The following is a 15,365-nucleotide window of genomic DNA, read 5'->3' as shown; positions in this document are numbered from 1 at the left end:
TTCATGTCTTATCCACAGCAACAAATGTCACTACTGATCAACACTTGTTCATGAAACCTGCTTTCTCCAGCAACTGTTTGTGCCTCCTTGGGGGATTCTCACCTCTGCAGCTTGAGAAAAGACGTGGACTAAACGTTCTTATCATTCCAACCACTAGTGGTTGAAACTATTATGAAACAATAGCATTTCAAATAAAATAAAATGTGCAATATGAAAACATTACAGCAGAATTATAATAATTCCCCCTCTACAACAAACAACATTTTAAACCCACACACAGATTGCTGTCACTTGCAAAGACAGCTACTCTCCTAGGAATAATTCCGTTTGTTGCTGTGTGGCCCCAGACTGGAATTCAGCAAGGATTGGTGACAATTGTTCTGCTTGAATTGACATACACAACACCTCATGTTGATAATGAGACCATGCATCCTGCTATTTTTCTGTTTCACAGATGCTTTTCATCCTGAAACTCTGCCAAAGCAAATTTTGTTTTGATTATATTAGAACTTGTAATTGTATGGGTGACCCAGTGCTAAAGCAAAATTGACACTTTTTGATGGGCCATCTAGCACCTACTGGTGGTTGAGATACTTGCAAAGAACTCTGGGCTAGGTAGCCCTTTCTGGTCTAGCAAGGTGGTATCTATGTACTTAAACAAAAGTGCAGACTTAGGATCACTTAACTCATGCTACCTATACCTTTATCTATTATTGAATCAAAGTATGTACTCCTACTTTCTAAACGTGTAATGCACATTGGAGAATTCTAGGAGGGAAAGTTAGTGTTTGTTACTTGATCACAGCCCATAACAAAACTGGGATGGGGGTAAAGCTAATACAATGTAAATGCTTAAAATCATAACAAAACCATTACCAGATGATCCACGGAAATTTTCTCCCAGCTTCCTGTAGAAAATGCAAAAGAGGCAGCTCATCCCAGTAGTAAATATTCCTTTGTGAGAAGAAAATCAGTTTCCTGGAATATGGAACAATAATAAAAATGAGATCAAAACTGGCAGAAGGGGAGGGACTTCTTCCATGCTTTTTTTACTAATGATACATTAAAGCATATCATGGGGGTGTAGATAATGGGACCTAGGCAGTTGCCTTATGCAGAGTTAGATCATTACTCTGTCTAGCACAGTGTCTATTCTAACTAGAAGTGGCTCCCCAGGATTTCAGGAAGGAGCTTTTCCCAGCCCTACCTGGAGACACCAGGAATTGAACCTGGGGTGTTCTTCATGCAAGGCAAATACTCTTATCACTAATTTTCTATCCAAGAACATTTCCAAAAGGATATTTTATGCAGTTAACGTTCCAACAATTGTTATGGGGAAGAATTACATGATCATATATGATTTGTATGATCAAAGTATGGGAGTTACTAAAGATATAGAACACTATTTTTATATTCTATTGTATAGGCAGATTTTATTGCAAAACTATATTCCTTTGTCTAATTTTGAGTTTGGCTTGAGCAGATGCATGCTTAAAAGTGAAAAACAGCATCAACACCGGAGAAGCCATAGGATTGTAACAATAAAACTATATTTTGTGACCAAGTGTACTGCTTTTTGTATCCATATTTGAAACTTGGGTAATATATTCTTCACAGCTTGGATGCTGAAGCAGAAATTTAAAATATACAGATAGGTTTGCCTTCCTGCTCTCAGCATGGAGCTAGATTTTTGTGGGGGCTGGGGATACCTTTGAAAATGGAAATGGCCTACCTTCAAGTCGATTCTGACTTATGGCGACCCTATGAATAGGGTTTCCATGGTAAGCAGTATTCAGAGGTGGTTTACCATTGCCTTCCTCTGAGGCTGAGAGGCAGTGACTGGCCCAAGGTCACCCAGTGAGCTTGACGGCCGTGGGGATTTGAACCCTGGTCTCCCAGGTTGTAGTCCAACACTCTAACCACTATACCACACTGGCTCTCAAGGATACCTTTAGAGTATCCAAAATAGTTTTCTATACTAAGTTTTAATGTACTCCAGATTAGAAGCACTGTTATACCCCCCAAATTTCAGACCCATGTAACATTCAAGGATACATTTTAGTTTTGAATTATAGAAAACACAGCGTTCTTGGGTGCATCTCCAAAGTCTGAGAATATTCTGGACAAACTGCTCAGCTTTCAGCCTAATAGCTAAAATGTGCTTTTTCCAGTTGACCTGTGCTAAAAAGACTACCCAGAGATAAGACAATGCTTGAACCTGTTCACCATCAAATATGCTGAATATGAGTTTTTTCCTTTGAAAAAAACACTGATTTGTTGCATCATAATGAATATGTAGCTGTTTGGATCTTTAGAAATTAAGTGCTTTGGGAAATGACTGTTCCAGGTCCATCTGTGAATATAAATATATTTAACAAAAATATCCCAAAATAAAATTAGCAAATTATTTTTGCCAGCCATAGCAACAAAATATGATTATCTTCTTTTATGAAAATGAAATGGACTGCCTTCAAGTTGATCCCGACTTATGGCAACCCTATGAACAGGGTTTTCATGGTAAGCGGTATACAGAGGGGGTTTACCATTGCCTTCCTCTGAGGTTGAGAGGCAGTGACTGGCCCAAGGTCACCCAGTGAGCCTCATGGCTGTGTGGGGATTCGAACCCTGGTCTCCCAGTTCGTAGTCCAGCACCTTAACCACTACACCACACTGGCTCCCATCTTCTTTTATATTCAGTGATAATGTTGTTGATGTAAAAAATGGATTCAGGGGTGTGGGGGCAGGGATGCTTAACCTCAACCCACAGGTAGGAGAGATACAATCAGTCATTACCCCAAAAGGGGCAGGTATAACTTTCAGGGCCATATCAGAATATTATGATCTAAAAAGAGAAGCAATCTTTGACTCCACAGATAAGGTGCCAATTATGTGCAGAACCAGAAAAAATCAAAAGGTATTTTTCAAACCCACAAAAGCACTTCCTTTATAGATTTAACATATCAGTGGACCTCAGGGATTCTAGTTATTTTTTAAAAGATTAGACTTTGCTAAATTACCCTGCAGAAATGGGCTTTTGAATGTCAAAAACTGTGAATGAACTTGGCAACAACCGATCCCATCAGGTTACAGCAGACAGGGCATCATTGCATGTTTAAAGTTTCCCACCCTAAAACAACAAAACACCCTTTGTAAAGAAAAATAGCATTTCAGAGGAAGAACACAAAGATTTTTTTGATACAAGGGAACACGAACATATGCTTCCTCCACCAGCAGTCTAAAATGATACATTCCTAGGAACTGGGGACCACATGATTTATCTGTATGTATGGGTTTGTCCTGAAATGGCATTATTTGGCATAAAAATTACCCAGAGTAATTGTGCTAAAACTTAAATGATATTCTGTACTGGTCCAAAGTTGATTGGTTTCATTGCTAGTCATGTCACACAACTAGCAAAATTGTTTCTAAATGAGTTTGAAGAGGAAGTTTCTAGGAATCACTTCTCCTTATCATTCCCTCTTCAGGTGCTGACTGCCATTGCTTATGTAGACAAAAAAAGCATCACCCATATACCAGGAGGAGGCAACAGCAGAGTTAAGGAAAACCTATGGTTTGCTGAAATACTAACAACATTTAGAATGTTTAGAAAAAAGGGGGGACCCTAATGGGGATGAAGTATGCTCAGTAACTACTGAATGCTGACTGATGGTTGGCTAGAGAGTGAACAGAAAACAGTGGGGGGGATGGAATGGAATGACTGGGATCTGAACAGTAGCACTCCATGCTGCAACATTCTGTTGCACATCCAGCTTATACTTTCAAATGCAAATCCGTCTTATGTCATGTGCACATATGTACCATGCATAGAAAAACCCCTTCCATGTACACACATGCCCAATTTGTAGCCTAAGTGGTTTCCCTTTATGTTAACACACTTTCTTACCTATAAGCCTCAGCTACTGCGACAAATTGTGTATGTGGTGCCAGGTGCACATTACATAACAAGCAAACGCCTGGGTAAAAATAAATAAATAAATAAGATGGATATATTCATAGTGGAGCTGCCTGCACTGCAGCTAAAGGCCTTCTTTCCTGAGGCTGTCGGGACAGTACAGCAGCAGAAATGATCAAAAGTAGCCCTGGTAGCTAAAGGAACAACCCTGCCATCTGCTGGGCAAATGGATTTTTAGCAGCCACTTCTTGTGGGGGAGATTTCTTTGATGATGAACTTTGTGGCTGTTGGAAAGGAGTCAAGTTGGGAGATGTGAAGGGAAGAAAGATGCTATAGACAACCCAAAGTTTATTCTAACATGCAGCTAGACACACTTTGTGCAGTGTGAAAAAAAATTGTTCAGTGCGAAATAAGTTTTTGTGCAGCTGATCATATGGGATTTCAAAAGAAGCTAGGTAGTTTCTAAAGAAGAAATAGATGAGAACAGATAGAAAGAAAGTGAAGGTTGCTGGTTCCTTTCAGATCATCATAACCTTATACCACTGGCCAGTGCTTTTTTGGTAAAAAAAAACAAACACAAGATGCCAGTACTCATATATTGAGAAAAGTACTGTGGGGTATCTGGCATAGGCAGCAAAAAAGAGGTGCAAGTACTCTGTACTGGTAAGTACTGTCACAAAAAATATCCACTAATAGTACATTATGGAACAAATTACTGGACTAGTTTGGGGGTGGGGCAGTGTGCCAGCTGCTTGTGCAGTAGGGGGGGGAAAAGCTTTGAATAAACCCTGAGATGGAGATGTTGCTACTCCCAAAGGAGATGTAATCATTTAATACTGAACTGAAGAAGAGGGCTTTCAGGCCATTTTGATTGTCAGTAAATTCATTTTTAGCAGGGGAAATGTCAGAAGGAGACGGATTCAAACCTTCGCTGAGATCCAAACGTGTGCCCTCTTCACCAGCGTCTATGACTCATGTAGCAAGAGAAGGGGGAAATACATCACACAACCACCATGAAGGTACAGCAAGCTCCTTAATGTGGAACAAGTCCATTCCATCTGGAACCAGCTGGAGATGCATGTTTTGGATAGTCCAGCATTTTTATTTTGAAATCTACAAATTGTCATTTGAAGGGGAATAGCTTAATCCAGGGATAGCCAGTGTTAGTGCCCTCCAGCTTCCAGCTCCCTTAGAGCTTGCCTTACTCTTTGCTCTTCTGGCAACTGGACCCCAAAGAGAAGTTGGAAGCAGTAAATGGGGCCTCCCTTAGCCTGGGCTCTCCCAAATGCCATGCAGAAGTTACTACATGGGCAGGGTTCACTGGAATTTATGATGGGTCCTCGCTCCTGTGTCAGGGCACCAATAGTGTACCTGCTTTAAAGTATGAAACTTTTTCTGTTTGACCCTTTGAATCAGTGGAGTGCTGAAGTGCAGAATCAGGGCCCTAAGACAGCAGTCCACAAATTGCACCACACTAAAACCCAGCCAGGCTGGCTGTGGGCTCCTCTAAATATTGGATGACTGAACTTCAGCGTTTAGGTAATTTTGAAACACTCAGTATAGCAGAGCATACATCTCCCTCCTTGCACAGATTCAGTTCCATAGCTTTTTTGCTTCCCTAGGCTCTCTTCAAAGCAGGGTTGCAGCCTAGGCTTGTAAACAGACACAAGCCTTTTTCTTCATCAGCTGCTCTGTCTATATTGCTGTTTTTAAAAGCAGTGCTTCCCAATGTCTCCCTTGGATGTGAACAGGCAATTTAAGAGTCTTGATTAAATACTGCCAGTGCTGAGAAAGAGGAGGATACTGCCAAGAAATGAGAGTGAGACGGAAGCAGGTGTAAGGTGCCTCAAGACATAAGCTTGTATCCCTCCCATCTGGCTTTCTCCCCCGCATCTCAGCTTAATGTGTTGGATGCCTGTGTATTCAGTAATTACGTATGTTGGTGTCGCTAATGGGGTAGCCCAGAGAAGGGATAGCTCAGGCAAAACCAGAATGCTTTGCAAAATAAGAGAGTCTCGTGAGCCCTTGGAACTTAGCATAACATTCCATGAAACCTAAGCTTGCTGTTAAACGTGGGGCAACGTTTGACATAACTTTCCAATCTAAAGATGGCTCGTGCCATGATATGATTTGGGCACCAGGATATTTAAGGACCACTTCCTCCCATACGATCCTCCCCACCCACTACTGTTCGGCACTGGAGGCTCTGCTGTGCAGCCCATCACTTTCAGAAGTGGGATGCAAGATGGAGCATTTTCTATTGTGGAACTCTCTCCCTAGAGAGGCTTACTTGGCCCTCTCTCTCTTTGAAGTTTCAGATGACCTGCTAAGACCCTCTTACTTTGCCTTCAATGTGGACTAAAGTTCTGTGTTTCTATTTCTATGCGAAATTGTTTACCTTGCTCTTGTTTTTAATGTACTAAATTGATTTTAATAATCCGCACTGCTTTTATAGCAATTTACCATTTTTATACCCTATTAAATGTTTTATCATTTTCTGTAAGCTGTTTTGAGTTTGTTTTGTAACAAAAAGTGGGGTATAAACCTTTAGTGGGAACAAGAATCCACAAAGGGAAGCACTAAAGCAGCTTACCCCAGATGTGGTTGGCAGAGATCAGCAGCCTAATCCCAAACAATCTCCCTTCATTTACACTCTGCTGTTAGTGCCAGTTGCTCCATTGTCAAGCACTAAGGGCAGGACTGGCCCACGACATTTTGTCACCTGATGCAAAGGAGAAAGTGGTACTCCCACTAAACTATGTAACAGAAGCCAGCTGGACTAGCAGCTGAATTTGATTTCAGTACTGGCGATGGGAAAGTGTCCTCCACCGCATCTGGGGGCAGAAGACTCTCTGATCTGGGGGATATTGCGAACACATCATACATTTAAAGCACATGACTTTTCCCCAAAGAATTCTAGAAACTGTAGTTTACCCTCAGTGCTACCATTCCCAGCACCCTTAACGAACTACAGTTCCCAGGATTCTTTGGGGAAAGTAGTGTGCTTTAAATGTATGGTGTGTATGTAGCTGTGTGACACTACTCTGTCCTCGGACCAAAAGCAACTGCTGCTGTCCAGCATGCTTACCCCCTCTCTCCCCTTCTGATTTTTAAGGGTGTTGACTGCTGAATGTCCCCTCCATGCTTCTCTTCTTCCTGTGCCTCCCACCTCATGAATAATGCCAGGCCTTGTTCTGTCTGACTGAGCCAACTCCTGTGTTTATTTATTTGTACCTGTTAGTCCCCTCATAAAATAATTTTCTCTAAGGGATGTACAATGCATCAGGTAGAAAACAATGTTTAGAGCACAACACAAGCACAATCAATTCAACAGGGAATCTAAACCCAGCAGAACAAGACTAGAATGAAGGCCAGCCATAGCAACAGAAACATTTAACACACCAATAAAGAGCTACAAGCCACCTTTTACAGGAGCTGACCCCAGCCAAGCACCATTAGTCGGCAGACTAATGTTAAAATGATGTTAAAAGCCCTGAGAGAATAAAAGACGTTGTGCCTGGCACTGTAAGGTTATTGATGTGGGTGCCAGATAAGCTCCCATAGGGAGCCTTTAGACTGAGGCAACACTCACCGAAGAGTCTCCGTTACTGGTCTTCAGACACAGGGATCTAAACGTGGGAAGAAGCAGCCCATTCAGTGCAGAGGTACAGCATACAGCTTTATTGGTCAGAACTTCCTGATTACAAAGCTGGCGTTGTGGAAGTAAAACTCTCTGTGCAAAAATATCTAGCCAGGTGAATTGGTAATGGTTCAAAAGGGAGCCGCTAGTGCTGCAAGACCAATGCTGCAAGTAGAAAGCTGTCATGCCTCCGGCGGAAGAGTCCTCAGAAGAGGAGGAGAGGAGGAGTGCCGCAGCAGACCCAGGGAAGGGAACAAGCAGACTTGCCAAAGACACAGCTCCAGACCTCCTGCCGCTGGAAAAAGTTCAGGACACAGCTGGAGTCCCTCAGTCAGACTCAAGGAGTGAACAGGCCACCTGCAGAGCAAAAATGCCAACGAGTAGTAAGGCAACGCAGGCATTCTGGCCGTTTCAGGGTGCAAGCTCCCAGGAGCTGGAGAGCTGACTGCAATCACCTGCACCAGGGAGTGGAATTCCAAAAGCCATGAGCTGCCTTCCACTGGAAGCAACATTTGACACCAGCATCAGACCTTTGCCAGCCTTGCCAATGACTCAGATGCTATCAACTATTGTGGATCCTGGACTGTCTTCCTGGACTTCGCTTGCTAAAACCCAACTGGTATTGTTGCTTGGAAAACGACTCCAGTTCCTCCCTCCCTTTCCCTCAGTACCTCCAAGCCTCGACAGATTTACATCCCAGCGACTGCCTGGCTAGCTGCCAGCTAATTGTTTTACTGCACCATCAATCATCACTGTGCAGCCAGCAAAGTCTGACAAGATCATGTATAAACCAGAAAGCACGCGTTGCAGAGCCAAGGCTTTTCTCACTCAAGCACAATGAACATAGTGAAAATATAAAAGAGGGCACATGATGCAGACACTTTGCTGAAGCTAAGCTGGTCTTGGTTAGGTCATTGCATGGACTCTGAGTTTTCTTTCTTTCTTTCTTTTTTTTTAAAGTAAGCCTCTAGCCCTCCTAGAAAGAAAGCTATGAAGCAAAATGTACAAGCAACTTCTAAGGGTTTTCTGTGGGAAGAGCCAGCCTGGCCCTTTCCACCTTTCAATGTTTTTAGCCAATGAATGAAGTCAGGGCTGTGAATGATAAGTTAAATGTTTGGACATCAGGCAATAGGAATCCCCCTTGGGACCTAACAAGCTGCTGTTTTGCCCTCCCTTTTATTGAACTTTATCTGCTTCTGTCTCATTTTCTAGTCCTTGGAATCTCTGTAATTTGCCCTTCTTTTCACTCAAGCAACCAGGATGCATCTCTCCTGTGCTGGGTTTGCCCAAGATCAGGTACTGCCTAGAACTTATTTTCTGCAAGTACTACTACACAAATAGCTCAAGTGGATGTTAAAGAATCACACAAACACACAGAAAAAAGGCAAAATCTGAAAACTTTGCAAAGAGGCTCTGGTATGTTTGTGCAGAAGCTAAAGTCCAGGTAGTCATCAAAAACTCACTGTATAGATAACTCGTAATACAATGGTATACATGTCTCTTCAGAAGTAAGTATTTGTGTTGAGTGGGGCTTACTCTCGGATAAATGGGTACAGGATTGTAGCCTTGGCTTTCTTGTGAGAAAGGGGCAGAAGAATTCATGGTGAACTTCAGAAGGAGTGGGCATTAATACAAAACAGAATGTAACTGTAGGCAGTCCATGACGTTCAAAGTTATTTTATTAGGGAGGGTGTAAAATCAAATAATTTAACACAATTACATTGTTGTTAATAAAATTAAAAATATATTCTATAGCATTTAAAAATCCTGCTGGTTATCTCAGTTTTGATGTTGAGTCAGAAGAGTGGGAAGTGGGAAAGGGTCTTTTACTGAGCAATTAGGAAAATACTGACTATATAGTTTTCCTTACTATTTACCCGTAAAAGTAAAATAGTTTTTAAAAAATCATTTTAAAAATGAAAGACCACTCTGCTTTCCACGGTCACCTACCCCAGTGGCTACAAGCCTAAAATAACTCCTCTTTGGAATTAATCTCATGCTTACTATAGGATGTCAGCTACATCCTGCTGGCCCTGATCGTAGCCATACTGCTGTTAAAGGCACAACCACCATGTAATGCCAATCTGAAATAGGGTTGCCAGGTCAGAAGCATCCCAAACCCTGAGATTTTGGGGGCAGGCCCTAGTGATGTCATAGGGGCAGACCTGAGTGATGTCACAGGGGCTGGCCCAAGTGATGTCATTAAACATGATACATTAAGCATCAACTTCAGTTGCTTGGAGCGTACAATTAAAAAAAATATCTGACTGGAAATTAAGCTAGACATCTTAGCTAAAAGATGGAGCCTGGGTAGGGAACATTTAATCTAGCTTACTTGCTTCTGGCAAAAAGGGTTTAAGTAGCCTCAGGCGAGGCCAGTCACCAGAAGGCCACAGCAGAGACAAAGGAGCCTAGTGTTGTGGAGATGATAACTGGGAGCACTCAGGAGTAAAGATGGATGTGCCTGAAGGCTGAAGTTCTAAATACACTTACTAAGGACTAAGCCCCATAGAACCCAGTAGGACTTACTTCTGAGTAGATATGGTTTGGGTTGTTGGTAAAGCTTGACTAGGAATCCTCTGCAAAGATATTCGTATCCAAGCAGGGTTAGCAACTCCCTGCCTGGAATGCCCTGCCCCTACCTTTTAACATAGCTGCTCCAAATTTCTTTACAGATTCTTTACAAATTCTTGACCCTTTACTTCAGAAAAAGGTTTGAGAAATGAGTAAGAGTAAGAAGATTCTCTACCCTTTCTGTCTACCCTGTGGGCTGCTATAAACTCACTTTGACAGCCAACACAATTCCAGTGAATAATAACTGACAGAAAGAAAACACACATGGTTTAGTCTACCTTCACAGACAGCAGCTTGGAAACAATTATAATTGCAACCATACTGCCCAGTATGTGAATTCTCTTTTACCACTATTAGGCAAGAAACAAACCATCATGCAAACAATAAGGTGAATCATCAGTGGGTTTAAGGGGATTGAGCAGAGTACATTGAACCACTGTTGTTGCTTCTATGGATGAAAGGGAGTGATGTGAAAGGTAAATGAAATGCAAATAGAAAAGAAAAACAAAAGACAGTGATGATTTCCTAAATGCAATACCATACCAACCACAAGAAGATTCCTATGAGTAAGGCAGAAAACTCAGCATCCCACAACCAAAAAACAAAACCAAAAAAATTCTGGCAGCCAGTCAGCCAAGATCACAGAAATCCCCATGCAGCACAACCTGACACAGGGGCTGCAGTTAGTGCAAAATGCTGTGGCATGATTGCTGACATGAGTGAGACCCTGTCAGCACATAATACCTCTGCTCTGAAATCATCAGTGGTTGCTGTTTTGCGACCAGGCCAAGTTCAAGGTGTGCTTTTCATGTTACTGGTGCCACATAGTACTTGTTCTGCTCTTGTAAGTAATCAGTCCTTTAGTGTGGGAGCACCTACACTTTGGAACTCCCTGCCTATTGATAATAGGCAGACGCCTTCATTGTACTATTTTCAGCACCTGATAAAAACGTATTTGTTTAGGCAAGCCTACCCAGGCATGTAGAAGCTATTGTGTTTTTTATCTGTTTTTAACTCATTGTTGGTTTTATTATATTGAATGTTTTAAATACCAGTCTTTAACTGTTTTTGCCAATAATTACATTGTATTAATTCCTTCTGTAAACCACTTCGAGATTTTTTACAATGAAGTGGAATATAAAAGTTGTAAATAATATATGTAAATAAATCCTCTTTTAGGAACAAAGGAATAAAGGAATCTGCTTTATACCGAGGGCATTTGGTGCCATCTAGCCGAGTACTGATTACATGGACTAGCATTGACTCTCCAGGATTCCAGGCAACAGTCTTTTCCAGAAATTGAATGTTGGACCTTTGCATGCAAAGCATATGCCCTACCAATGAGCTACAACCCCTCCCTTGTTTAAAAATATGTATTTTAAATTTGTTCTTTTCAATTCACTAATGAATGCACATCATACCTAGTACAGATCCACACAATTCATTTAAAGCACATTCAATGCATATTTGAAGCACATGAATCACACCACAAAATCATAGAAACTGTTGTTTGTTAAGGGTGGTGGGAACTATAACTGTGAGAGGAAAACTACACTGCCCAGGATTCTTCAGGGGAAGCCATGTGCTTTAAATACAAGTTGGATGTGCTTTAAACGTATCATGTGGATCTACTTAATAAAATTAGCCTGCATGTAAATCATTTTAATTAATTTTTTAAAATGGAAATAAAGTTCAGCTATAAAGTTTAGTGGGTGACCATGGGCTACTCACCATCTCTCAGCCTAGTCTGCCCCTCAGGATGAAAACAACAGAGGGGAACCATGACCACCCCAAGGAAGAAGGGCACACTTAAAATGTAGAGGAAATAATAATGTACAGCCATAGTGTGAAATCAGATACTTATCGGGACATAGTATGAAGAAATATTTATATAAGCATGATTATCAAAGATGTTTATTACTTACACAACCTGTAAATATATTTATAGTACAATCCTATGTTTGTTTCCTCAGAAGCAAGTACCAATGTATTCAGTGGGACTTACTTAAACAGGGAAGCATGCACAGGACTGGAACTTCATTCACTCAACCCAACATTCAGAATCATGCCACTTCAAGCTATTTTGCAAGTGTTTATATTTGTTTTTATGGTTATTGGATTTTAAAGGGATTTATTTCTTGTTGTGAGCTGCCTTCCCCCTGCACAATTTTTAAAGATACAGAAGACCTCTTGGAGACCGGGCCTGGCAACCAAGAGGTCTTCTGTATCTTTAAAAGTTGGGCAAGGGGAACAAAGGATTCCACCTTGTGGTTTTTCCCATTACAGAGTTGCAAGAACACCTGCACTTGGCTGACTTTCTCTTCTCCTAAAGATACAGGATCAGTCTCAGGCCAAGAATCTGGAAACCCTAGTCTACAATCCCTGTTTGCATTTGGAGGGGGTGGCTCTCACAATGGCATCTGAGCTCAACCAGGCTATCTTAGATGTCCAGAGAGGCCCAGGCCATTTCCAGCTTTTGGGCCATAATAAAAATACAAAATGCTAACATGCAAAAGCAAAATAAAGCATCAAAACAGAGTGAGTGGTTTGTTTATATAATCACCTGATCTGAGAGGACAGGTTCACTGCAGTCTAATCTTGTGCCATCAGAACTGAAATATTTTATTAATATTTATGAACATTTTAACTCTCTAACATGACAAAAATCTATTATCTGCTAACAAAAAAATGTCTCTTACCAAATCATAGCTCTTATTTGCTTCAATTTACAGCTCTAAACTGAAAGAGTGTGTTACATTTTGGTCCAATGTGCATCAACACAAGTTGTGAAACTTAATCAAATGCCAAACTTAATCTGAGGGCCCTTTTTTGCTTAAAGCCCAGAGCAAATGGCCCTCCTGGGAACCTCTCTGAGTGGCTGTAAGGTCAGTTGCTTGCATCTCCAACAAAGCAAGCTGTATTCAGCGCTAAAGCACGGTAGAACAGAATCCCTGTGACTCTGCGGCTGCCTTTGTACAATTAAGCCTATTTCACCCTCGCGCACTGCTATGCATCACCCTGCTTGTCAAGAGCTCTCCACTCTGTAAGAAATAAGGCCCTTCACAGGAATGATGCATTTGCCATATATTGTCCTTCGTCAAGCTTTATCTGTACAGGTTCCATTACTATGGTGAGTACTAGAGGCACTGGCATTATGAAGGCAAAATTGGTTTCCTTTCTTGTATATTTGGATAACCTTTACATATTGATAACAAGGAAGCAGCGGCCCATTACCCTCCAATATGCCATTAAAACCATTTGTCTCAGCTGCTATCAGCTGCATATCATTTGGGATTAATACAGCAGCAGCCTCTTAATGGTGTTCTCTAAACACCGGGGGGCTTAGTATTCAGCGGTGCTTTCCGTGCATTTGGAGTCTGGAAAGGTATTCATCGGAAGCTGGCTTATGCCAGGTCGGTTTATGTGTCCATTTAGCCCACTTTTGTCTACTCTGACTGGCAGCAGCTCTCCACGGGCTCTTTCTTTGGAGGTGCCAGGGATTGAACCTGGGACCTTCTGTACCTAAAGCATTTGCTCTACTTCTCTTTAGATGCCTCTGTTAATATCATGGGAACATGATGCACTGACATCCTTGTTGCTTTAATTATCTATTTGTTTTGTGTGTGTATTTGAAACATTCCCAAGCCACCCTTTATCCAATGGATTCCACGGAGGCCTACAATAGACATAAGGAACAAACGATGAGGCAACAAAAGACTATGGGAACTAAAGCCTGATTGAGGCAAGGTAACCTTTTAAAAGACCAGGGTGAAAAAAAATGTCTTAGTGGGGCTGAAAAGATTGGGTTGTACCTCTCTTTGGGGAAAGCGTTCAAAAGTCAGGGTGCCACTACAGAAAAATGTCCTCTCCTTAGTATGCAAATAACACACCTCTGCTTTGGAAGCTTTTAAAGAAGGCCCTGACCTGCTGATCTGAAGGCACAGGCAGAACAGGAGGGGGCAAGGTGTTCCTTCACCTATTTGGACCCTAAGCCGTTTAGGGCTTTAATGCAGGGGTAGGAACCCCAGGGCTAGGGGCCAAATACAGCCTTCCAGGCCTCTGTATCTAGCCCAGTGATTCTCAAACGGTGCGCCCAGGCACACTGGTGCGCCCTAAGAGGTGGCTAGGTGTGCCTCAAATATTATGAAAGTATATTTTAAAAATGAAAAGAAACCCATTTGTATAGGGTAATAGTTTTCTATAGTTTATTTTTATTCATAGTTTAAAATATATTAATATATTTTTAATTTTGTACACGATGTGCACCAGAAAATGTTTATATGTTTTACAGTGCGCCGCAAACCAAAAAAGTTTGAGAACCACTGATCTAGCCCTTGGAACTCTGCCCAGCCCACATCTCTCACTGGCTTTGCTTCACCCCCACCTCAAATGATCTTGCCTAGCTAGAATGTGTCCTAGAACTCCATTAGTAATGCTATCTGCTGGTGTGGATGGAAGATAAGAGCTGTGTGAGTAGAGAAACTTATTTACTATGCAAAGGTAAAATTTGCATTCATTGGTTTGCCCGCTTTTGCCTCTGGTCCTGCTCACCAAGGGCATATGTCCCTTGTATATGGCTCAGAAGGGAATGCGTCCCTTGGGGCTGCAAAAGTTTCACTGCCCCTGCTTTAAAGGTCATACGCACCAGCGCTATGAATTAGGCTCAGATATTGGGTTTGAAAACTGCTTTCTGGGTCAGGTCATTGTGATGTGTTTCATTCCATTCAATATGTCTAGCCAGTATTCAAGAATGTTTGAACCGTATCAGTTAGGGTTACCAGGCTCAGGGCCTGAGAATGATTCTGTATCTTTAAGAGAAGAGAAAATTCAGCCAAGTGCAGGTTTTCTTGCAACACTGTAATGAGAAAAACCACAAGGTAGAATTCTCCCTTCCACCTGCACAACTTTTAAAGATACAGAAGACCTCTTGGTTGCCAGGCCCAGCCTGTGCAGGGGGAAGGGAGAATTCCACCTTGTGGCTTTTCCCATTACAGTGTTGCAAGAAAACCTGCACTTGGCTGAATTTTCTCTTCTCTTAAAAATACAGAATCATTCTCAGGCCCTGAGCCTTTTGGTGTGAATCATTAGCATTTTATATGGACAGACTTTTGAGTGATACAGAAATCTTCTTCAGCCTAATTTAATTGGGGAGATACAAAGTCTAGCGTGCAACTGAGCTAATTGTTTATTTCCAGTGGAAAGCTGGGAACCAGAAATTGCAAGCATTTTCTAAGGCAT

Source organism: Rhineura floridana, chromosome 7 (genome assembly GCF_030035675.1).
Source record: "Rhineura floridana isolate rRhiFlo1 chromosome 7, rRhiFlo1.hap2, whole genome shotgun sequence".
Taxonomy (NCBI): Eukaryota; Metazoa; Chordata; class Lepidosauria; order Squamata; family Rhineuridae; genus Rhineura; species Rhineura floridana.
Note: the sequence above shows the minus strand (reverse complement) of the source record.